The sequence below is a fragment of the Lutra lutra genome, chromosome 2 (assembly GCF_902655055.1).
Source record: "Lutra lutra chromosome 2, mLutLut1.2, whole genome shotgun sequence".
NCBI lineage: Eukaryota > Metazoa > Chordata > Mammalia > Carnivora > Mustelidae > Lutra > Lutra lutra.
The window spans coordinates 74,610,887-74,637,021 of record NC_062279.1 but is presented as its reverse complement, the minus strand read 5'-3'; the positions used below and the strand labels follow the sequence as shown (position 1 = coordinate 74,637,021).

At 38.2% G+C, this 26,135-nt stretch overlaps 1 protein-coding gene across 1 annotated transcript in view; it reads left to right on the top strand.

The window, feature by feature from the left end:
• Nucleotides 1-7,426: 7,426 nt before the first annotated feature.
• SMIM31 (small integral membrane protein 31) overlaps nt 7,427-26,135 on the top strand; it is a gene marked incomplete at its 3' end in the record, with an annotated part of 31,672 nt that continues 12,963 nt past the window's right edge. The window contains exon 1 of the mRNA XM_047717751.1: nt 7,427-7,856. The remainder of the gene's footprint in view (nt 7,857-26,135) is intronic.

Genomic DNA, 26,135 nt, shown 5'->3' with positions numbered 1-26,135 from the left:
ACCATCAGACACACTACTGTAACCAAATGATCAATGTTAACATCTCTGTGAAGTACCCAACCTTACTCTTGTGTTCCCACCCAAAAAGCATAAACTGTGTCTTATGAGGAAATAGCAGACAAACCTCAATGGAGAAAATGTACTCTTCAAAATGCCAAGGTCATAAAACACACAAAAAGTACTAAGAAACTCTCCAGATTATGGACTAGGGACGCATGACAACTAAATGCAGAGCACAATCCTATATTTGATCCCGGGCAAGGGACTTCTTTTTCCTTTTTTCTTTCTTTTATTATAAAGTAAATTACTAGGAAAATTGCAAAACTTAAATAGGGTCTTTAGTTAAGATGGATGCATTGAATCAATGATAATTTCCTGCTTTTGATAATCATACCAAGGCAATTTGAGCTTTAGGAAATACACAATGAAGTATTTGGGAGTAAATTATCATTATGTCTATAATTTACTCCCAAATGGTTCAAAAAACAGCAATAACAATAACAGAAAGATAAAGGAAACATGGCAAAATGTAAACATTTAAAGAATTCCTTGTGCTATTCTTACACACTTTATGTAAGTCTGAGATTTGATTACAAAATACAAAGCTATAAACAAAACTAACAACAAATAAGCAGATCAGTAAGAAATACTAAAGAATTCAGATATGGAATCAAAGAATGAAAACAATTGATATATAGGAAAAGACAGATAAAATGTCATTAAATAGGAAGCCCAGTCACAAGAAGTCCAAACATTTCTGAGGGAAAGCTTTGCAGCACAAAGACAGAAATCTCATTTCCTTAATTTTCAAAGGCAGTCACAATCAAACAGCAAAAGAAGAGCAGCATTAAAGAAACTTAAGCAAAATACACAAGCAAACACTTCACAAAACTAAATGCAAGTAGCCAAAATATGCAAAGAGATGCTTTAGGGCTTAAATTTTATGAGTTGAGCACATGTGTCTTTCTCCATCCTTTCCCAAACCCCCACTGAAATTACAGTAGAGGATTTTTTTTAAGGCATTAATTCATAAGTACAAAGAGAGCATGAAACAAGACAACAGCAGAAAAAAAGAAAAGATCATAAATTATAAAATCTAGAAAGCAGATAGGAAAGCAGTAATTACGGTACATGCCAAACATCTGCAAATTAAGTGCCAATGGGCAGGGGCAGGTGGAGTGGGGGCAAGTAGGAAGAATCATGCCTGTTTGCTTTGCCCCGGAATGACCCAAGAGTTAAGGCACCAGGTATCACTAAAAGTGAAAATACAGGGCAGATCATTCTAATTGTCAAGCTCTCCTGTTCATTGGGAAAATAGTATGAAATAAGAGGCAAAAATGCCTATCCTCATGGAGCTAATCTCCTAATAGGTGCTTATAAAAATATGGAAATATATAATACGGGGATAATATATATTAAAATAAAATAGTATATAATATGCAATTATAATATACTTCATTATGATATATTCAATTATATATTATATTTATATTCTATGGCAGTAAGGACGGTGAAAAAAAAATCAGAAGAGAGGTAGGCAGTACTGCGGGTGGGAACACACTTTAAAATACAGTGATCTGGAGAGCCCTTGCTAAGGCTTTCATCTGACCAAAGATTGAAGTAGTAGAAGGAGCCCACCATCTGGGTACCTGGAGGGAAACGGTACATCAAATGTAAATGTTTTGAACTGGGACTGTGCCTGGCATGCCGGGGTCTAGGTTGATGTGGGGGGTGTTGAGGACAGGCCTTAGGGAATGGTCAGGAAGTCACTAGGACACCTTGGAGGCCATTGTAAAGTCTTTGGAATAAGACAAGGGGACTTAAGAGTATTTGAAGCTGAAACCTGGAGAATTAATTGGAAATCATAAAAAAGAGTAGTTTCACTCCTAGAAACTACTAGTTTCCAACACAGTGAGGAGAGGACCTCTCTCTAGCAATAGCAGAAGACAAGAGGCTAACATTCTTGAAAAGTGTGAATCATAGAGTACCTAGCCACAAAGACATCAAGCACCAATGGAGCAAAGCCCCATACTGAAAACGGCCCAGTAAGTGGAAGTCTGCTCACCCACCATTGCCATTCCAGTTCATTTTCTCCACTAGCTTCCTGCTCCCTACCCAATGATGGCTGCCCAGTAGACCATGGACACTTTCTATTCAAGAAAACTAGCCAGCCCAAGAAAAAAGAGCTCTAGACTGACATTTGGTAATCTTACAATGATATACGAGGTTCTTCCCCAATCCGCCTGTAGTAAAACCCAACTCTCCTAGAGCTTCCAGTCAACACTCTTAAATATGATTTGTGAAGACTCTTCTCCGTTTTGTGGAAACTCTTCTCCATAAAAGAAAAACTAAAAGAAGTAAACCCAAAAAGTTCAAAGAAAATAGAGACAACACATGATACTGTGAAAAACAAAGGTTTTTTTAAAATCTATAACATTCTCAGAGGTGGGGGGGAAAAAAAACAATATTGCAACTGGTGGGGGGGGGCGCTGCTACCAAAAGAGTATTCAGAGGCAGAATGACCTGCCTTCTTGGTTTGTCCAAGAATATCTCGGTTTTAGCACTGAAAGCCTGCTATTCCTGGAAACTTCTCAGTCCCAGGCAAACTAGGGATGCCAGTGAACCTACTAAAAAAGGAGAAAGTTTTATTAAATTCAAAATATGACAGCAACAATATAAGGTAAAGCCAGGGAACCCCCATAATCCCACAGGTTCACTGAATCCTGCCTTCTCCTGGGCTTTTCTCTCCTTCTTCCCTAGTCTTTCCTGCTATGACATCAGAAAAACCAGCTAAGAAACTGTTGCAGAAGTCCACTCAATAGAGGGTAAGGTGGTAGAAGGAGGACAATAAAGGATGGAACCCATTGAAAAAATAACTAAGAGGTAGAATTCAAGAGGGTTAGCCTTAGAATTTCAGAATGAAGAAAATACTTCCGACATCATCTGGTCCAGTCTTTTCTTTTTACAGCAGTAGCTGAATATACTAAATCGTTGCTGAATAAATTAACAAATAAATGAAGAAAAAGTCCCAGAGACATACCGACACTATTGATTATTGCATACCTGGCGTAAGAACATCAACTTCCTGACTCTTTAATCAGCGTTCTCGCCATCATGTCACACCTGGTCTAATCATGAACAAAAATGATAAAGACATTATCTGAACCTCATTTTAGTGCCACAGCCCAAATCACTGCCTTCTCATTCTCAATGTCATCTATAAAGCAGCACATTATTATTTTTTTTTTAAAGAGACATGACAGCAGAAATAACAAACCAATAGAAGAACCTGGAAAATAAAGTTGAGGGCAAAAGCAGGGTAGAACAAAGACAAAAGTAAAAGAACAGAAGAGAAAAAAATATTTTTTGCAAGTAAAGAATCTGTCTAGGAGATAGATCATCAAATAATGGGAGTTTTTCAGAGAGAAAACAGAAAATAGGGAGGAGAAAATTATCGAAGAACTAATGCAGGAGCATTTCCTGGAATGGAAGGACACACGTTTCCAGACTGAAAGGGCTCACTAAGGGCTCCGAACAGTGTTTGGGAAAAGGAGCTGCACCTAGGGACATTATCAAGGATGCTCAAAAGAAATGATCTCTTATACATCAAGATACTAGAAGTGGCTATTTCTGAATAGTAGAATTAAAAGTGACAGCAGGAAGGCTGCTTCTGCCTCTCCCACTTCCCCTGCTTGTGTTCCCTCCTTGCTCTGTCTCCGTTAAATAAATAAATAAAATCTTTAAAAAAAAAATGATCCCTAAAGCATAGAAAGAGATACAGGGAGGATGGGCAGAGAGAGAACAGATCAGATTTCAAGGGTTTAAAAGGAATCAAGCTTAAGATATCATATTTAACTACTCGACAGCAATGCTAGGACCTTTAATTCATAGATCATGCCTTTAAATTTCTGAGAGAAATGATGTCAACATAGACTTCACACCTACTATACCCAGATGAATGTGCAAGGGCGGTTGTGTGTATCAGCAAAAATCCAGAAACAATCTAAATATCTATTACTAGAGGTAAAATCAATTATAACAAATAAAAGTAACATTAAAAATTACTATAATTATACAAATAAAGTGTAAAATGATAACATCTTAGGGGCGCCTGGGTGGCTCAGTCATTAAGTGTCTGCCTTTGGCTCAGGTCATGATCCCAGAGTCCTAGGATCAAGCCCCGAATCGGGTTCTCTGCTCAGCGGGTAATCTGCTTCCCTTCCTCTCTCTCTGCCTGCCTCTCAGCCTACTTGTGATCTCTGTCTGTCAAATGAATAAACAAAATCTTTTAAAAAAAATTATAATGTTTTCACCATTTAAAACAATGCAACAAATTCTACTGAAGAATGAAATTAATGATATGTACTGACATGGAAAGAATGCCATTATATATTATTAGATTAAAAAAAGTATATTTCAAAATAACATTGTACAGAAGGGATTTTTTATAAAGGAATATATAGAAAAAAGCAGTATATAGATATACAGAAATATACAGATATATAGATAAAATAACTGAAAAGAAAAATCTCTGTGTCATCAGTAACTACCTTCAGGGAATAGTTCTCAGAAGTTTAGCTTATCCTTTTTACTTTATACAGTTCTATAGTAGCTGGGGTTTTTTTTCTTACAATCTGCAAATTATTTTTTAAATATGTATAGATTTCATTTCTTTGTGATGACAGCACCATCTAGTGGTCTATATCAACTTTTTAAATATTTTTAACTTTAAAATAATGTGAAATTTAATAATTTAACATTAAAATAAAAACTAGTAAAAAATAAATAAAATTTCAAAATAAAAACAAGTAACTACAGCACACACAGGAAAAAACTTATCTTTAATATGGCATTTAGAGCAAATAGAGCAAATATAGGGCAAATCCTTAAAACTTCATTGAAAAAGTTTACCTTTTAGAATAATCCCCAAGATATATTAAATAGGAAATTCAAAATACGGAAAAATATGTGCAGTAATCTATCATTTGTATTAAAAAGAAAGTATAGCATTCTTGCATATTTGATTGTATATGCATAAAATATCTCTGGAAACACACACACACACACCCTGGTGAAGTTGGATGTCTTCAGTGAGGTTAAGTAAATGGCTGAAAAATAGGAATGAAAGCAAGAACTTTGTCTGTGTATCCTTCTGAACTTTTTGAATTTTAAACCCTGACATAAAATGTAAGTTAAAAAATAAGTCTTTTGCCTCATTGCTTCCAAGAAACCAAGATGGGTCCACCAGTGGTTCTCCCAGAGCCATCCGAGAAAATCTGGCCAGGCTTCTCGTTCTTACCATCTCGTTCATATCTGCTCAAGCCAGCTTGTTCTCTTCCAGAAATATGCCCTCAATCTGTGCTACCCATGTTTCTGTCAGCACACAAAGGATTAAGTTGGATTGAGTGAACCTCTTTGAATGGGTCATCTAAGACACCTACTTTAACTGCAGATATCCACCATACTTACCTTAATACTAACTCTTTGTACATACAACAAAAATACTTCAAAAAATTGTTAAAAATGAAAAAAAAAAAGGGGGGGGGGAGCAGAATGGAGGGTGCCTCGCTGCCTCAGCCAGAGAAGCATGTGAGTCTTGATCTCAGGGTGGTAAGTTCAAACCCAACACTGGGCATAGAGCTTCCTTTAAAAAAAGAAGAAGGAGAAGAAGAACAGAGAAAAGAAGTATACAGACATCAGATGGAAAATAAAAATTGTAAATGGAAAATCTACGGACAGTTCTATTAAATAAGAACATATAAAAATGTTACTTCATGTGCACAGAAATTATACACATGTGGCTATGTCTCCAGAAGAATGTCAGAGGAACACACTTTGAATATATTGATGAATGTCAGAGCAAAAGAGTTTAAATAAAAGGGAAAGAATGATGATTTGGGGACAGATGGTCCAGGGGTGATGATCACAAGGCAAAGTGCTGGCAATGTCAATGAAAGGATAGGTTGAATCTGAGAGAAATTATGGGAAAAGTCCTGGATTTGAAAAATCCAAGATAGCACCAGGTTCTGATCCTGGATGAGAGGTACAGGGAAGTATAGAGTGGTGCTATTTAATAAAAGTATGAGAGACACATATGTAATGCCAAATTTTCTAGTAGCCGTATTTAAAAGATCAAAAAGAAAAAGGCAAAATTAATTTTAATATACCTTATTTTATCCAGTATATCCAAATATGATCATTTCAATGTATAAATTCAAAGTAGAAATGTGTATTTCATACTCATTTGGGTTAGTCACAATTCAAATGTTCCATAGTCATACATGACTGGCAACTATTGTATTAAACAACAAAGAAAGATTGAATTTAGGAGAAAATAGCATACTTTAAAAATAGTGAGTTTAAGGAACCAACAAGACATCTATATAAAACTATAAAGCGAATTGTTGTGCAGAACAAGTATGCAAGCAAAGATCAGCATTGGCTGTGGAGATTTGGATAGTCACACACATGAAATGATGCAGCCATGAAAAAGGAATAAGAGAAGGAATGCTAAGTAGCATTGCCAAAGCATGTTACTCAGAACATTAGTAACTCCAAAAGCTTATTTTTTAAATGACCAAATTAACCACAGCATCTTAATGCATTTAAAAGCCTGAAGAGAGAGGCGCCTGGGTGGCTCAGTTGTTAAGTGTCTGCCTTGGAGGGTCATGATCCCAGAGTGCTGGGATCGAACCCAGCGTCAGGCTCCCTGCTCAGCAGGAAGCCTGCTTCTCCCTCTCCCACTCCCCTGCTTGTGTTCCTTCTCTGGCTGTGTATCTCTCTGTTAAATAAATAAATAAAAGCCTGAAGAGCCGGGTGCCTGGGTGACTCAGTCAGTTAAGCGTCTGCCTTTGGCTCTGGTCATGCTCTCAGGGTTCTGAGATCAAGCACTGCATTGGGCTCCCTGTTCAGTGGAGCGTCTGCTTCTCCCTCTCCCTCTGCAGCTCCCCCTGCTTGTGCTCTCTTGTTCTCTCTCACTCTCTCTGTCTCTCTGTGTCAAATAAGCAAATAAAGTCTTTTAAAAAATAAAATAAAATAGAAGACTGAAGAGAACATATCGAGCAAGATTTTTCAACTCACAAATAATGTTCTGGACATATGAATTTAACAGCCTCAGAATAACTCCTGCCACTGAAAGGCCTCAGTTTGGAAATATTTATTTATTACTAACATCATTCTAGAGGTATTGCTCTTACTTCTTAATTAATTAATTAATGCTTTTAAAATAAAAAATAACGAATAAGAAGAAAATAATGAGATCTCCTGGTGGAGTGAATAGCAAATGGGCTACTTAAACCACAATCAAAACCAAGACAAAGTCCCAAGATAAACAGTACTTGGAAAGTTAATTGTTTACCAAGTGCTTATTTGTTCGGCCTGGCTTACTGTTTGTTAAAGAACACTATAGAAATTGACCTGTGTTCAGACACGTCACCCTATCAACCACCTGTTGAGTCTCAATGTGCCTGGACGGAAGGAACAGTCTTTGCTTGCTCAAAGCTGTATATATTAGTGGTATTTACAGAAGGGCATGTGATAGAAAAAGTAAATAACTGAACTTGTTCATAGCTTCCTGTTTCCTTCTTGATTCTTCAGGAGGGGATGCCTTTTCCCTTTGGAAGTACAGATTCTCCTTGGACAAAACTTAATTAAAACTCCAGCTAGATTAGTAAACTTGGGTTAATGAATTGGCATCAGGAAGCCCCTACATTTTCATGGCCTCGTAGAGTTCAGTGAAAATGTTTATTAGGGGACACAGCCTGTCCTGCTCTGACCCCAAGACACTGAAGACTCTGTTTGAATCAGACTCAAGGGCTTCTTCCTAGCCACCACTCTCAAGAACAGGAATGCTTCTGGTAAGTTTCTATAAAATCCTCATATTTTCTGTGCCTCAAACGAAACTCTTTTTTTTTAATTAGCCCATATTGACTAGTAATTAATTTCATTGCCATAGATAATAAAATTCCATTAATCATTCTTTCCTGGATATTTTTTTTAGTATAAAAGAAATATGGCCTAAAGGGGGGAGAAGTCTGCACTTTGTGGAACACACTCTCCGAATATTTTTCTTTTCCTTTGCCATCTGTGACTGATTTCTTTGTGCAATTTTTTTTTCCAAGTAACAAGAAATGTATTTTCATTTATTTTCAAGGTAGAATTAAGCAAATCCAATCACAAGACCTCATTCAGTTCTCATATTTTCCTCTTATTGAAATTACCGTACCGTGTTTTGGTGAAAGCAAGAAATAATTTCAAGAGAAATATTTCTGAGGGACATAGCTAATAATGCATTCTTTATTTTTAATTTAGGACTAAAAGCATATAAATTTCCTCCTGAATATTTCTAAAGATGTTTTGTAACATAAACTGGTGATAGAAATCTGTAACCGAAATTATTTTTTCTAGATACTCAACCAGCATTCTGAGGTAAAAATGTTATGAGATGTGCCTTAATAATTCAAACTGGACCGAGGTTATTCAATTGCCTGTTGTGTTATGCAATGAGGTACAGAAAATTCATCTGGTTTCATAGGGATCCTCTCTGTTGAGACAGAGCAGTAATCACATTACCAACAATTAAAACCAAAAATTCTCTGGGTTGCAATACTTATAATTAACTTACATAAAACACACACAAAATGCTGTTTTTTTGGTATTTTCGAGTCCAAGCAAAAGTATTTTATCTAAGACTTTAGCAGCAAAGACTTTCTGTTCCAAATTATTGAAAATTTTCAAACATACAAAAAATTAAAATGATTATACCATGAACACCCAAATACCCACCACATAGATTCTACAATTAACACTTTGCCTTATTGGCCTCTTCAAATATTACCCAATACCCCTCCATCTATTCATCCATCAACTCATATTCTTTACTTTTATTTTTTTAGAGAAGTTTTAGGTTCACGGCAAAATTAAGAGTAGAGTACAAATATCTCTCATATGCTCCCAGCCTCCCCCATTATCAACAGTCTCCCACCACAGTGGTACACTCGATTACAATGTATTGTACAACTGATTAATCTAAATCAACACATCATAATCACCCAATGTCCATAGTTTATGTTAGGGTTCACCCCTGGTGTTCATATTCCTCCATCCTTGGCAATCACTAATGGTTTCCCTGTCTCCATAGTTTTGCCTTTTCCAGAGCATCATATAATTGGAATCATACAGTATCTTGCCTTTCCATGTTGGTGTCTATCAGTAATAGACATCCTTATTGTCTTTTCATAGCACGGTGGCTCATTTCTTTTTAGAGCTGAGTAATATTCCATTGTCTGGGTATACCACAGTTTATCTATTCACCTGCTGAAGGACAGTGTTGAAATTTTGGCAAGGATAAATAAAGCTGTGTGCTGGGTTTTGTTTGGAGATAAGTTTTCAACTTCTTTGGGCAAACACCAAAGAGAGTAGTTGCTAGATCATGTAGCAAAAATATGTTTAGCTTTGTAAGAAACTGCCAAATTGTATCCCAAAGTGGCAGTACTGGGGCACCTGGGTGGCTCATTCAGTTATACACATGAATCTTAGTTTCGGCTCAGGCCATGATGTCCCGGTTGTGAGATCGAGACCCACGCAGAGTCTGTTAGAGATTCTCTCTCGCTCTCCCCCTACCCCCCAACTCCTACTCTCTCTCTCATTCTTTCTAAAATAAGTGAACAAATCTTTTTTAAAAATGGCTGTACCAGGGCGCCTGGGTGGCTCAGCGTGTTAAGCTTCTGCCTTCTGCTCAGGTCATGATCTCTGGGTCCTGGGATCGAGTCCCGCATCGGGCTCTCTGCTCAGCAGGGAGCCTGTTTCTCCCTCTCTCTCTCTGCCTGCCTCTCTGCCTACTTGTGACCTCTGTCTCTCTGTCAAATAAATAAAATATTAAAAAAAAAGAAATGGCTGTACCATTTTGCATTCTCATCAGCCACAAATGAGAGTTTCTACAGTTCTATGTCTTCACCAGTATTTCGAGTTGTCAGTGATCTGGATTTCTAATAGGTACATGGCAGTATCTCGTTTTACCTGGCATTTTCCTGATAACATATGATATGAAATATCTTTTCATATGCTGAGTGACATTTGTATCTTTTTTTTTTTTAAGATTTTATTTATTTATTTGACAGAGAGAGATCACAAGCAGGCAGAGAGGCAGGCAGAGAGACAGGAGGAAGCAGGCTCCCCGATGAGCAAGGAGCCCGATGTGGGACTCGATCCCAGGACTCTGAGATCATGACCTGAGCCGAAGGCTCAACCCACTGAGCCACCCAGGCGCCCCAGACATTTGTATCTTTTTTGGTGAGGTGTCTGTAAAGGTCTTTGGTTTACTTTTTTAACTGGGTTTATGTTCTATTTTTGAGTTTGAGAGTTCTTTGTGTATCTTGGAAAACACCACTTTATCAGATATTGAGTTTTGCAAATATTTTCTTTCAGTCTGTGGCTTGTCTTCTCACTCTCCAAATATAGTCCCTCGCGAAGCACTTTTTCATTCTAATGAAGTCCAGATTATCAATTCTTTCTTTTTGGATTATTCTTTTGGTATTTTATAGATATTTTTTAATTGTTTTCTGATGTCTGGTTTAAGATAAGAGATATAAGTCAGGAACAGCCAGACAGAAGAGAAGCCCAGGGCAAAGTGTGGGGAAGGGCCCAGAGCTTCCATGCCCTGTCCTGGAACACCACTTTCCCCAAATCAACACATGTTCACCAACCCAGAGGCTCCATCCTCTTTACTTGTATGATGCATTTTAAAGCTGCAGACCTCGGGGCAATCTGGGTGACTCACTCAGTTAAGCGTCAGCCTTCGGCTCAGGTCATGATCCCAGGGTCCCTGGATCCAGCCCTGCGTCAGGCTCCTTGCTCAGCGGGAAGTCTGTATCTCCCTCTCCCTCTGCTGCTGCTGCTCTCTCGCTTTCTCTCTGTCAAATAAATAAATAAACAAAGAAATAAATAAAATCTTAAAAAGAAATAAAGTTGCAGACCTCAGTATACTTTACCTAAACATTTAGGGATACATGTCACTAACTAGAGTTCAATTGTTTAACTTTTTTCTTGAGATAAAGATCATGTGCAGTAAGAAGCACAAATCTTTAGTATACTATCAGATGGGCTTTGATAAATATATACATCTGTGTGATCCAAATCCTTGTCATCATTCCAGATCTAGAAACCTTTATATTCCCCTGCTTAGTCGGTGCCTCCTCCTACCTCCAGAGGTAAGCATTCTTCGTCTCCTTCAGACAGTGTGTATGCACGATGTTGTTTTTATGTTCATTCATGTTTTTGCGTGTATCAATAGGTCATTCCTTTTTGACTGATGAGCAGTAGCCTATTGGATGAATATACTACAGTTTGTTTATCTACCTCTTGTTGGTGGAAACTGGGGCTTCACCCAGGTTTTTAGCTATTCTGAATAAACCTGTTATTAATTTTATTTTTTATAAACATATATTTTTATCCCCAGGGGTACACATCTGCGAATCGCCAGGTTTACACACTTCACAGCACTCACCATAGCACATACCCTCCCCAGTGTCCATAATCCCACCCCCCTCCCAACCCCCCTCCCCCCATCAACCCTCAGTTTGTTTTGTGAGATTAAGAGTCACTTATGGTTTGTCTCCCTCCCAATTCCATCTTGTTTCATTTACTCTTCTCCTACCCCCTTAACCCCCCATGTTGCATCTCCTATCCCTCATATCAGGGAGATCATATGATAGTTGTCTTTCTCCGATTGACTTATTTTGCTAAGCATGATACCCTCTAGTTCAATCCACGTCGTCGCAAATGGCAAGATTTCATTTCTTTTGATGGCTGCATAGTATTCCATTGTGTATATATACCACTTCTTCTTTATCCATTCGTCTGTTGATGGACATCTAGGTTCTTTCCATAGTTTGGCTATTGTAGACATTGCTGCTATAAACATTCGAGTGCACGTGCACCTTCGGATCACTACGTTTGTATCTTTAGGGTAAATACCCAATAGTGCAATTGCTGGGTCATAGGGTAGTTCTATTTTCAACTTTTTGAGGAACCTCCATGCTGTTTTCCAGAGTGGTTGCACCAGCTTGCATTCCCACCAACGGTGTAGGAGGGTTCCCCTTTCTCCGCATCCTCGCCAGCATCTGTCATTTCCTGACTTGTTAATTTTAGCCATTCTGACTGGTGTGAGGTGATATCTCATGGTGGTTTTGATTTGTATTTCCCTGATGCCGAGTGAGGTGGAGCACTTTTTCATATGTCTGTTGGCCATCTGGATGTCTTCTTTGCAGAAATGTCTGTTCATGTCCTCTGCCCATTTCTTGATTGGATTATTTGTTCTTTGGGTGTTGAGTTTGCTAAGTTCTTTATAGATTTTGGACACTAGCCCTTTATCTGATATGTCATTTGCAAATATCTTCTCCCATTCTGTCAGTTGTCTTTTGGTTTTATTAACTGTTTCCTTTGCTGTGCAAAAGCTTTTGATCTTGATAAAATCCCAATAGTTCATTTTTGCCCTTGCTTCCCTTGCTTTTGGCAATGTTCCTAGGAAGATGCTGCTGCGGCTGAGGTCGAAGAGGTTGTTGCCTGTGTTCTCCTCAAGGATTTGGATGGATTCCTTTCTCACATTGAGATCCTTCATCCATTTTGAGTCTATTTTCGTGTGTGGTGTAAGGAAATGATCCAATTTCATTTTTCTGCATGTGGCTGTCCAATTTTCCCAACACTATTTATTGAAGAGGCTGTCTTTTTTCCAGTGGACATTCTTTCCTGCTTTGTCGAAGACGAGTTGACCATACAGTTGAGGGTCTATTTCTGGGCTCTCTATTCTGTTCCATTGATCTATGTGTCTGTTTTTGTGCCAGTACCATGCTGTCTTGATGATGACAGCTTTGTAATAGAGCTTGAAGTCCGGAATTGTGATGCCACCAACTTTGGCTTTCTTTTTCAATATTCCTTTGGCTATTCGAGGTCTTTTCTGGTTTCATATAAATTTTAGGATTATTTGTTCCATTTCTCTGAAAAAAATGGATGGTACTTTGATAGGAATTGCATTAAATGTGTAGATTGCTTTAGGTAGCATAGACATTTTCACAATATTTATTCTTCCAATCCAGGAGCATGGAACATTTTTCCATTTCTTTGTGTCTTCCTCAATTTCTTTCATGAGTACATTATAGTTTTCTGTGTATAGATTCTTAGTCTCTTTGGTTAGGTTTATTCCTAGGTAACTTACAGTTTTGGGTGCAATTGTAAATGGGATGGACTCCTTAATTTCTCTTTCTTGTGTCTTGTTGTTGGTGTAGAGAAATGCAACTGATTTCTGTGCATTGATTTTATATCCTGACACTTTACTGAATTCCTGTACAAGTTCTAGCAGTTTTGGAGTGGAGTCTTTTGGGTTTTCCACATATAGTATCATATCATCTGCGAAGAGGGATAGTTTGACTTCTTCTTTGCCGATTTGGATGCCTTTAATTTCCTTTTGTTGTCTGATTGCTGAGGCTAGGACTTCTAGTACTATGTTGAATAGCAGTGGTGATAACGGATTTCCCTGCCGTGTTCCTGACCTTAGCGGAAAAGCTTTCAGTTTTTCTCCATTGAGAATGATATTTGCGGAGGCTTTTTCATAGATGGCTTTGATAATATTGAAGTATGTGCCCTCTATCCCTACACTTTGAAGAGTTTTGATCAGGAAGGGATGCTGTACTTTGTCAAATGCTTTTTCAGCATCTATGGAGAGTATCATATGGTTCTTGTTCTTTCTTTTATTAATGTGTTGTATCACATTGATTGATTTGCGGATGTTGAACCAGCCTTGCAGCCCTGGAATAAATCCCACTCGGTCATGGTGAATAATCCTTTTAATGTACTGTTGAATCCTATTGGCTAGTATTTTGGCGAGAATTTTTGCATCTGTGTTCATCAAGGATATTGGTCTGTAGTTCTCTTTTTTGATGGGATCCTTGTCTGGTTTTGGGATCAAGGTGATGCTGGCCTCATAAAATGAGTTTGGAAGTTTTCCTTCCATTTCTATTTTTTGGAACAGTTTCAGGAGAATAGGAATTAGTTCTTCTTTAAATGTTTGGTAGAATTCCCCCGGGAAGCCATCTGGCCCTGGACTTTTGTTTGTTTGGAGATTTTTGATGACTGTTTCAATCTCCTTACTGCTTATGGGTCTGTTGAGGCTTTCTATTTCTTCCTGGTTCAGTTGTGGTAGTTTATATGTCTCTAGGAATGCATCCATTTCTTCCAGATTGTCAAATTTGTTGGCGTAGAGTTGCTCATAGTATGTTCTTATAATTGTCTGTATTTCTTTGGCATTCGTTGTGATCTCTCCTCTTTCATTCATGATGTTATTTATTTGGGTCCTCTCTCTTTTCTTTTTGATAAGTCTGGCCAGGGGTTTATCAATCTTATTAATTCTTTCAAAGAACCAGCTCCTAGTTTCGTTGATTTGTTCTATTGTTTTTTTGGTTTCTATTTCATTGATTTCTGCTCTGGTCTTTATGATTTCTCTTCTCCTGCTGGGTTTAGGGTTTCTTTCTTGTTCTTTCTCCAGCTCCTTTAGGTGTAGGGTTAGGTTGTATACCTGAGACCTTTCTTGTTTCTTGAGAAAGGCTTGTACCGCTATATATTTTCCTCTCAGGACTGCCTTTGTTGTGTCCCACAGATTTTGAACCGTTGTGTTTTCATTATCATTTGTTTCCATGAATTTTTTCAATAATTCTTTAATTTCCTGGTTGACCCATTCATTCTTTAGAAGGATGCTGTTTAGTCTCCATGTATTTGGGTTCTTTCCAAATTTCCTCTTGTGATTGAGTTCTAGCTTCAGAGCATTGCGGTCTGAAAATATGCAGGGAATGATTCCAATCTTTTGATAATGGTTGAGACCTGATTTAGGACCAAGAATGTGATCTATTCTGGAGAATGTTCCATGTGCACTAGAGAAGAATGTGTATTCTGTTGCTTTGGGATGAAAAGTTCTGAATATATCTGTGATGTCCATCTGGTCCAGTGTGTCATTTAAGGCCTTTATTTCCTTGTTGATCTTTTGCTTGGATGATCTGTCCATTTCAGTGAGGGGAGTGTTAAAGTCCCCTACTATTATTGTATTATTGTCGATATATTTCTTTGATTTTGTTATTAATTGGTTTATATAGTTGGCTGCTCCCACGTTAGGGGCATAGATATTTAAAACTGTTAGATCTTCTTGTTGGATAGTTCCTTTGAGTATGATATAGTGTCCTTCCTCATCTCTTATTGTAGTCTTTGGCTTAAAGTCTAATTGATCTGATATAAGGATTGCCACTCCTGCTTTCTTCTGATGTCCATTAGCATGGTAAATTCTTTTCAACCCCCTCACTTTAAATCTGGAGGTGTCTTCAGGTTTAAGATGAGTTTCTTGTAGGCAACATATAGATGGGTTTTGTTTTTTTATCCATTCTGATACCCTGTGTCTTTTGATTGGGGCATTTAGCCCATTAACATTCAGGGTAAGTATTGAGAGATATGAATTTAGTGCCATTGTATTGCCTGTAAGGTGACTGTTATTGTATATTGTCTCTGTTTCTTTCTGATCTACTACTTTGAGGGTCTCTCTTTGCTTAGAGGACCCCTTTCAATATTTCCTGTAGAGCTGGTTTGGTATTTGCAAATTCTTTCAGTTTTTGTTTGTCCTGGAAGCTTTTAATCTCTCCTTCTATTTTCAATGATAGCCTAGCTGGATGTAGTATTCTTGGCTGCATGTTTTTCTCGTTTAGTACTCTGAATATGTCATGCCAGCTCTTTCTGGCCTGCCAGGTCTCTGTGGATAAGTCTGCTGCCAATCTAATATTTTTACCATTGTACGTTACAGACTTCTTTTCCCTGGCTGCTTTCAGAATCTTCTCTTTGTCACTAAGACTTGTAAATTTTACTATTAGGTGACGGGGTGTGGACCTATTCTTATTGATCTTGAGGGGGGTTCTCTGAACCTCCTGGATTTTGATGCTTGTTCCCTTTGCCATATTGGGGAAATTCTCTCCAATAATTCTCTCCAATATACCTTCTGCTCCCCTCTCTGTTTCCTCTTCTTCTGGAATCCCAATTATTCTAATGTTGTTTCGTCTTATGGTGTCACTTATCTCTCGAATTCTCCCCTCGTGATCCAGTAGCTGTTTGTCCCTCTTTTGCTCAGCTTCTTTATTCTCTGTCATTTGGTCTTCTATATCGCTAATTCTTTCTTCTGCCTCATTTATCCTAGCCGTCAGAGCCTCCCTTTTTGTTTGCACCTCATTAATAGCTTTTTTGATTTCAACTTGGTTAGAATTTAGTTCTTTTATTTCTCCAGAAAGGGCTTTTATATCTCCCAAGAGGGTTTCTCTAATATCTTCCATGCCTTTTTCGAGCCTGGCTAGAACCTTGAGAGTCGTCATTCTGAACTCTGGATCTGACATATTACCAATGTCTGTTTTGATTAGGTCCCTAGCCTTTGGTACTGCCTCTTGTTCTTTTTTTTGTGGTGAATTTTTCCGCCTTGTCATTTTGTCCAGATAAGAGTATATGAAGGAGCAAGTAAAATCCTAAAAGGGTGGCAACAACCCCAGGAAAATATGCTTTAGCCAAATCAGAAGAGATCCCAAATCGTGGGGGGGGGGGGAGAAAGGGGATAAAAAGAGGTTCAGAAAGAAAGAAAAAAAAATTAAAAAAGAAACCAATTAAAAAAAAGTATAAAAAGGAAAAATATATATATATATATTAGATAAACTAGTTAAAAAATGTTAAAAAAGAAAAGGGTAAAAGTTAAAAAAAATTTAGCAGAAGAAGAAAAAAAATTGAAAAAGAAAAGAAAAAAAAATTAATTTAACTGCAAGGCTAAAGAATCATGGGGAGAAAGCCATGAGTTCTGTGCTTTGCTTTCTCCTCCTCTGGAATTCCACCGCTCTCCTTCGTATTGAAACTACACTCCTTGGTAGGTGAACTTGGTCCTGGCTGGGTTTCTTGCTGATCTTCTGGGGGAGGGGCCTGTTGTAGTGATTCTCAAGCGTCTTTGCCCCAGGCGGAGTTGCACCGCCCTTACCCAGGGCCGGGCTGAGTAATCCGCTCAGGTTTGCTTTCGAGAGCTTTTGTTCCCTGAGCGCTTTCCGTAGAGTTCCGGAGGGCAGGAATGAAGATGGCGGCCTCCCGGTCTCCGGCCCGGAGGAGCCGAGAGCCCGGGGCCCCACTCCTCAGTGCACCCCCAGAGAACAGTGCCCACTTACTCCCGCCACCCTGGCCTCCGGCTGCGCTCCGAGCTGACCGAGCCTGCGACCGGTTCAAGGTAACCCCGAGCTGAGAGTCACTCCTCGGCTCTGTCTCTGTAGCCGGCTTCCCCGTTCTAATACCTGTGAGCTCTGCGACACTCAGACACCCCCGATCCTTCTGTGACCCTGCGGGACCTGAGGCCACGCTGACCCCGCATGGGCTTCACCCCGGTTAAGCCTCTGGAGCGATGTCCCTCAGCGGAACAGACTTTTAAAAGTCCCAATTTTGTGCTCCGTTGCTCCGCCGCTCGCCGGGAGCCGGCCCCTCCCCCCGCGGTCTATCTTCCCGTCGCTTTGGATTCACTTCTCCGCCAGTCCTACCTTGCAGAAAGTGGTTGATTTTCTGTTTCTAGAGTTGCTGTTCTTCTTCTCTTCGATCTCCCATTGGATTTGTAGGTGTTTGTAATCTTTAGATAAGCTATCTAGCTGATCTCCCGCTACCTGAAGTAGTCTCAGCCTGCTACTTCTCTGCCATCTTGCTGAATAAACCTGTTATAAACATTCTTACACAAATCTTTCCTTGCACACATGCTGCTTGGTCATAATGTAGTAATAACCTTGGTTTTATAAGACTCTACCAGAGATTTTTCTAAAGTAATTATATCATTTTATCAGCCTCACCAGCACTGTGGGAGCAGTTCAGTTACCCTATCCTCTTGTCAATTTTGAGGTGAAGCAGCTCTTAGTCTGTGTTATTCTGCTAGTTGGGCAGTCCTAGCTCATTGTGCTTTGATCAGCCTTTACCTGATGTCTCCTGTGGCTGAGGGTCTTCCCATGGTCATTTGCATAGCATTATTAAATGTCTATTTAAATATTTGGCCCATTTTTTTTAAAAAATGGACTGTTGGTCTTTTTATTATTGAATTAGAGGTGCTTTTGTAAGTGTATGCTGCAGCTACAAGTTCTTTGTCAAATGCATGTTTTGTAAATATTTTCCTCCTGTCTGTGGCTGGCTCATTCATTTTCTTTTCCTTTTTTTTTGGGGGGGGGGTTAGATTTTATTAATTTCACAGAGAGAGAGCACAAGCAGGGGGGAGCAGCAAAGGGAGAGGGAATCTGGCTCCCTGCTGAGCAGGGAGCCCTTCTCAGGGCTCATCTCAGAACCCTGGGATCATGACCTGAGCTGAAGGCAGAAGCTTAACCCACTGAGCCATCCAGGCGCTTCTTATTCAATTTCTTAAATGTGTAATTGGTGAGCACTAGTTTTAAAATTTGGTGAAGTCTAAGTACCTATTTTTGTATTATCATGAATTTCTGTGTGCTACCTAAAAACGTCTTGTTTTTTCTCAAGTTGCAAAGATAATTATGTTTTTTGTGTTTTTTTTTCTTTTTCCCTAGAAGTCTTATCATTTTAACTTTTACATTCAGTTCTAAAACTATGTGTTTGTGTTTGGTGTGAAGCAAGAGTGGAAGTTCTTTGCTTTCTTTCTTTTTTAATGAATATCTAGCTTAGTGAATATCTATCTTCTAATCAATATCCAGTGTTTAAAAGGAAAAAAAAACTATTTTTTTCCCTTTCTCTACTGGGTTTCTTTGGAGACTATAGAAAAATCAAATGACCATAAAGAGTAGATCTTAATTTTGGACTCTATTCAGTTCCATTAATTCATTTGTCTCTTCTTATGCAAACACCACACTTTTTTTATTACTATGGCTTCACAGTAAGTTGCCAAGTCAGGTAATATGAGTCCTTTAAATTTACTCTCTTTTCTCAAAAATGTTTGGATGTGCTACCTCCTTTGCATTTCCATAGAAAGTTTAGAATCAGATGATCAATTTCTACAAGGGCAAGGTAAGATTACGACTATGATTACATTAAATTTATAGGTTAAGAATAAGCTTAACAATACCAAGTATTCCAATGTATAAATATAGTATATCTCTCAGATTTCTCTCAGAAGTGCTTTGTAGTTTTAAAGGTAGAGGTCTTTTTTTTTTTTTTTTACATAAATGGTCACAGAAGTTTTATTCATAATTGTCCCAAACTGGAAACAAGCCAAATATGCATATTGTCACATGAATTGATAGCAAAATGGAGATTTTTCATAAAATGGAATACTAACCAGAACAAAAAGAATAAATTGAGTGGGATTTATCCCCCAGTAGGATTTATTCCCATTTTCTTTCAGGATGGAGGGTGAAGCTGATTGGGTGAAAGGCTAGTCTGGCAGAAAGTAGGACAGGGATCCCCTGTTACTGAGAAAGTCAAGAAGGGGCTAGGAATCACCTTTATTTTAAATAAATAAATAAATAAATAAATAGCTAAGCCCTCCTTACAGTGACAACTTCACTTCTCCACTGGCCTGGGGGTCTCTCCAGCTTCCTCGAATCCCCACTATTCTTAGGGAGGAGTTATGTGCCCTGTAGCTACAGTCAGCTGATCCCACCCACCCTGCTGACGTCAAGCCAGCTCCCTCCCCCAGCGGCCTTCAGGTCACTTGAACTGTGCAACCAACTCTTCAGCCTTTGTGGTCTTTTCCATCTTCTGATCCTGTCTACATCATGTGTTTCTGAGATTCCTTTAAACTGACATTCCATTCACCATCCTTGTGCCTGTCTTCTACTACTATGATGGATTTATTATTTAAAAATTCACATCAGGGGACATCTGGGTGGCTCCATTGGTTAAACATCTGCCTTCAGCTTAGGTCATGGTCCCAGGGTCCTGAGATCAAGTCCCATATCAGGCTCCTTCCTCAGTAGGGAGCCTGCTTCTCCCTCTCCCTCTGCCTGCCGCTCCCCCTCTTATGCTCTCTCTCTCTTTCTGTCAAATAAATAAATAAATTCTTTAAAAAAGGAAAAAAGAAAGAGAAATATTTTAATCTAATGTTCTTTCTAAGACTATATGATGAAGACCAGCCATTTCTTTACATCATTTTAAGTTTTGCCACCGTATGTGAAAAGTATTCATTAGAATGCACTCCTTTGGGGAAAAAATAGAGTGTACCCCTTTGGTTGAGATGACAGAAACCAAATTTGAACTAGCTGTATGAGGGTAATAAAAATTTGAGTGTTTACAAGTACCAGACATATGGTAAGTATTTCAATGTAAAGGCCTTGTACCTCTTTTGTTCATTTATTCCTAAGTATTTAAATTCTATTTTAAAGAGAATTCTTAGATTTTATCTTATAATTTTTGAAACCGATCAAAATATAACTGTTTTTTTAATACTGACCTTGTATGTTGAGATCTTGACAAATTCTAATAATTCCTTTGTAGAATCCTTAGGATTTTCCACTTAAACTATCATGTCATCTGCAAATAGAGATAGTTTTACTTTTGTTATGTTCTTCAGGTTTTTTATTTTTATTTCTCACCTTATTGCAATGACTAGAACCATACCAGTGTAACACTGAACAGAAGTGGTTGGAGTGGACATTATTGCTTAGGGACAAAGCATTCAATATTTCACCTTTAATTATGATGGTAGTCACAGTTTTTTTAGAGATTCACATTATCAGATTAAGGAAGAGCCCTTCTATTCCAATTTTCTAGGAATTTTTTTGTTGTGAATGGAGTGCAATTTTGTCAAATGAGTTCTCTGCATTGATTTAAATGGTTATACGGGGTTTTTTTTCATTATACTCTTAATAGAGGAAATTACATTGATTGAATGTCAAATGTTAAACCAACCTAAGAATAACCTGGGATGAACTTGGTCTTTCTGTCTTCCTTTTCTGTACACCACTGGATCTTATTTTGCTCTTATTTTGTTAGGATTTTTCTGTTTATATTCATTAGGAATATCAACCTGTAATTTTCTCTTGTTGTTGTTTTTGTAGTATCTGTCAGGTTTGTTCATCAAAATTAATGCAAGCCTCATAATATGATTAGGAACCATTTTCCTCTGCTTTTATTTTCTGAAAGGTTTTATGTAAGATTGGTATGTTTATTTTTCTTTAGTGTTTGATAGATGCACCATCTTGTGAGAGCCTATCATAATCTTCCTGTGGATAAGGAAATCAGTAATAATGGCTTTCATTTTGTAAGATCCTACAATGGGTCAGTTGCTATATTAGGTGTATTATATATGTTTTACTCTATTAGGTGTATTATATATGTTGATTCACTTAATCACCACAGCAACCCTGTGAGATAGATATTATTATTCTTTTTCCTAAGATTTATCTATTTATTTTAGAAAGAAAGAAAGTGTGAGTGGGAGGAGGGGCAGAAAGAGAGGGAGATAAGCAGACTCCCCACTTAGTTTTTAAAATACTAAGAACAGACTTAAGAAAAGCAAGGGAGGAAGCTGAGTGATCATTTAGGAGGTTATCTCATTAAACCTTGTAAGAACTAAGTGTACCTAAGCGTGTCTGATTGGCTCAGTCAGCAGGGCAGGTGACCCTTGACCTCAGGGTCATGAGTTCAAGTCCCACTCAAAAAAAAAAAAAAAACTTAAATCAAGGTGGTAGAAGTGATGAGATTCTGAATATATTTTGAAGGTAAAGCCAACAGGATTCCTTAATAGAAGAGGATATGGGGTGTGAAAGAGAAGAGTCAAGGATGACTTCATTCAAGGGTTTTGTCCTGATTAACCAAAAGGGTGATGGAGTTGTCAAATGAGAAGGGAAGAGTATGAATGGAAAGGTCAGGGGGTGAGATGAAATAAGAACATGTTAAATTTGAGAAATGGTACTTAAAAATCCAAGGACACGTGAGATGATTGTCTAATGAAATCTCTTGAGTTCCTTGTAGCATAGCAATATTGTCATTGTGTATTTCTCAAAACAATTGCCCAGCTCTAAGTTTTTATTGCTATGCTAAGCTCAAGGGTCAAAGTGTCTTGCTTATTTTTAGATCGTTTAGAGCCCCACCATATATTCATTTATAGTGTTTGAATGCCAACTCTTCATTAAAACACACACATACAAGATTTACTAGAAACCGAACTTCATGCTATAGTATAAATTTATCAGAGAAATATTCTGTTGACCATTGCTAATACAAAGAAGTGAACTAAAGGGGCACCTGGGTGGCTCAGTTAAGCATCTGCCTTCAGCTCAGGTCATCGTCTCAGGATTCTGAGATCAAGCCCCGCATCAGGGTCCCTGCTTGGTGGGAGTCTGCTTCTCCCTCTCTTCCCCACTCATGCTCTCTCTCTCATTATCTCTGTCTCTCTCTCTCTCAAATAAATAAATAAAATCTTTTTTAAAAAGGTGAACTAAAAACTTCATCTTAACAGTTTCATAAAATAATTGAATCATTTTCTTGAGTTTATTTCTATGCTTCACATAATTCTCTTATCTTTTTCATCAAGTCATCCATTATTATCACAAAAAAATGGTTATAAACTGGTCTTGAAACTCAGGGCTTATCTTATAATTTTATAGAGGTAGTTATAAAAACAGACACAATGTCTGCCCTTTGGATCTAGCAATCCAGAAATCACAGCACTGACAAACAGTAAAAGAAGCCATGGTCAATTACTCATTCCTAAAATAGAGTCTATAGTTGGCAAGAGTTAGGTCAATAAGACTGTGCTGTCCAGCAGCCCCTGACCCACCATCACAGTTATGCCTGAGATGTGACAAGTAACCTCCAACCTGGACAGCAGACTCAATTTAATGAAGTATCCCATGCTTTGTCTTGGCTCCCACTTCCAGAGTCCTGGAAGTGGGAGCCAAGTGTTTACAGGAAGGAGAAGAACATGCAAGAGAGCCACCTCAATCCATCCAGTCTCCAACACGCCCAGCAATCACACAACACACACTCTGCAAGGCCAAGGAGTACCAAACAGGAAACTCTCTAACTTTCAATAGAAACTCGGCAGTGTAAAGCTAATGATTCGGAGGTGACATAAGTATTTCTGCCTTAAAATGGCAACAAGTAGGGGTGCCTGGGTGGCTCAGTGGGTTAAGCCTCTGCCTTGGGCTCAGGTCATGATCCCAGGGTCCTGGAATCGAGCCCCGAGTCAGGTTCTCTGCTTATCAGGGAGCCTGCTTCCCTTCCTCTCTCTCTCTGCCTACTTATGATCTCTGTCTATCAAATAAATAGATAAAATCTTTTTTTTTTTTTTAATGGCAACAAGTATAGGCAAAACAAAATAGGACAGCTCCTCCCAAGTTTTAGGGAACCAGACACTGGAGATATACCGGACATCATCTGGAATTCAGGATGCTGGAATTACAGTTATGATGTTCTGAATGTCTTTCTTTCATTTTAACAAACATCTACTGCAACCAAAATGATAAAATGTCTAGTTCAGCAAAAATGATAGAAAATACTTGGCAGCATCTAAACAGAGCCAACAATACTGCCATAAAGTAAGATACAAAACACTCGTTTATACGTCATGTAAAACTCATCTAAACTCTCTCAGGTTGAAAAGCATTGGAGCTACTCATTTGTGGGTGGATTTATGTGATTCTTTACTACCTAGAGGAGTGAAACACTTTGAAGAACTAGCAAAGAGGAAAATCTAAAGATACCTGTATTCATGCTCTCCTGGGGCAAAAATAGACCTCAAATAGCCCTGAATTAAAAAGACTTTGGAGATCTATTATTTTTCAATCACAAAGGGATTCTGACTGTTTTTGATTAGGGAATGAATATCTAACTAGAGACAAAAGAATAAAGAAAAAATGAAAGTTAATATTCTTAGCATGAACTTGAGTTAAAATAGCGTGTGTGTGTGTATACACACACGTATATATCCTTAGAAGGCAGAAAGGGAAAAAAAAAAAAAAAAACCCTAGGAAACTTACACCTTAGAGAATTGCAAATTTGGTGATGGTTCTTTCAGAAATATAAAGCCACTGCCTAAAGAATTCTGTGAGAATATCAAAATGAGAACACAAACCTTCTGTGATTTTTTTTTCCTATTTTACTTTACTTTCCAAAATTCCCCAACAAATATATTTATAATCACAAAAAAATCAGTAAGTATTATTTTTAAATCACCCTTTAGAAACCCAGAAAAATGATATTAAATAAACTAAAAACCAATAAATACATTAAAAGGGATGAGAATAGTCTCTTTAAAATAAGTATGTAGCTAAAACCTAAAAAATTTTGAAGATTGACCAAATAGAGACACAGTTTAAAATTGAGGGATTTATGTTTTACAAAGAACAGATCTGCAGAGGCAAATTAAACTTAGCAATTTCTGGAAGAGGGTTGAGGCACCTGGGTGGCTCGGTTGGTTAAATGTCCTACTCTTGATTTCAGCTCAGGTCATGATCTCAGGGTCAGGGGACAGAGCACTTTGTGGGGCTCCCTGCTCAGTGTAGTGTCTGCCTGAGGACCCTTTCTTGTCCTCTGCCCCTCCTCTCCTCCATCTACTGCCACCCCATGCTCACTCACACATGCATATGTGTGCATGTTCTCTCTCTCTCTCTCTCAAATAAATAAACAAATCTTTTAAAAAAATTTTTTTTTCAGGAAGGGGGATAAATTTCAATGACTAATTTACTGAACACCCACCAAATGTAAGGCACTGTTCAAGGTACTTTATCTCCTATGATTCCCCCTAAAACTCCAAAAAGTGGATTCCCTAAACATGTAGATTAAGAAAAGCCAATAACCACAGTATATTTTGACTTGTTCTCATTGAGCAGATAACCTTGTTCTAAGCAGTGTTTTCACCAAATATTTAAAGGCTCGTGTAGAAGACGCACCCATTGGCATAGGTGACATAAAGCTGAAAGGATTCACAAAGTTGTGGCATGATGAGAAAATGATCCCAAAAAAGGTATTAGACAGGTGGGATAGATGGGCTAAATCTAATAATATGAAATCTAATGAGTAAAAAAATATTAAGGATCAAACAACCAACTATAAAAGAATTCAAGTTAAGAACTATAATTTGGGGCGCCTTGGTGGTTCAGTCAGTTAAGCAGCTACCTTCGGCTCGGGTCATGATCCCAGGGTCCTGGGATCCAGCCCCGTGCCAGGACAGGATCCCTGCTCAGTGGGAAGCCTGCTTTTTGTTATCTTGTGATCTCTCTCACTATCTCTCTCTCTCTCAAATAAATGGAATCTTAAAAAAAGAACAAATTGACAATTTGGTAATAATACAGAGAAAAAGAGCCATGGGGGTTTAGTCTGTCGGTTAGTGTGTGTGTGTATATATATATATATATATATATATATATATACATATATATATAATTTTTTTTCTTTTTTTAAATCAGTCCTGATTTGCAACCAGATCATTGGGAAAGGAGAACACATAAAAGGCAGTGCACACAGCTACTGCTCTATGGGACCCTAAGCAAATCAAATTATTGTCTTCATGGGGCGCCTGGGTGGCTCAATCTGTAGGGCGGCTGCTTTCGGCTGGGGTCATGATCCTAGGGTTCTGGGATCGAGCCCCGCATCAGGCTCCCTGCTCAGCGGAGAGCCTGCTTCTCCCTCTCCCTCTGCCTGCCGCTCTGCCTACTTGTGCTCACTCGCTCTCTATCTTTCTCTGTCAAATAAATAAATAAAATCTTAAAAAAAAAAAAAAGTATTGTCTTCCACTTGGGTACTTCACATAAAAGATTTGGAAACCAGGGAGAGAAATCACATTGGAAAAGAGATTCAGAACTATGTCAGATCAGGAATGGTTTTTTTAGAGAAAAGAAAGGAGGTGTGACATGTTATAAATTCATTGTCTTCCAATATTTGAATAGCTCTCACACAAATGCAGAACTGTTTAAGAACTGAATTGGAATGGCTATGAGAAGAAAAAGTCAGCTCTTCTAAAGAAAGAGTTTTCTAATGAGCAGAAAACTGGCCAGAGGTTAAAAGGGTTGCTTCCAAAGGTAGGGAGTACCCAGTCACTAGAGGAATTCAAACTTGAGCTGGGATCTATTCTGCCAAAACAGTTTAGGGAGAATTCATTGTGTAGTGAATAGGCAAGGTGATCTTTAATTTTCTTTCCAAACCTGAAA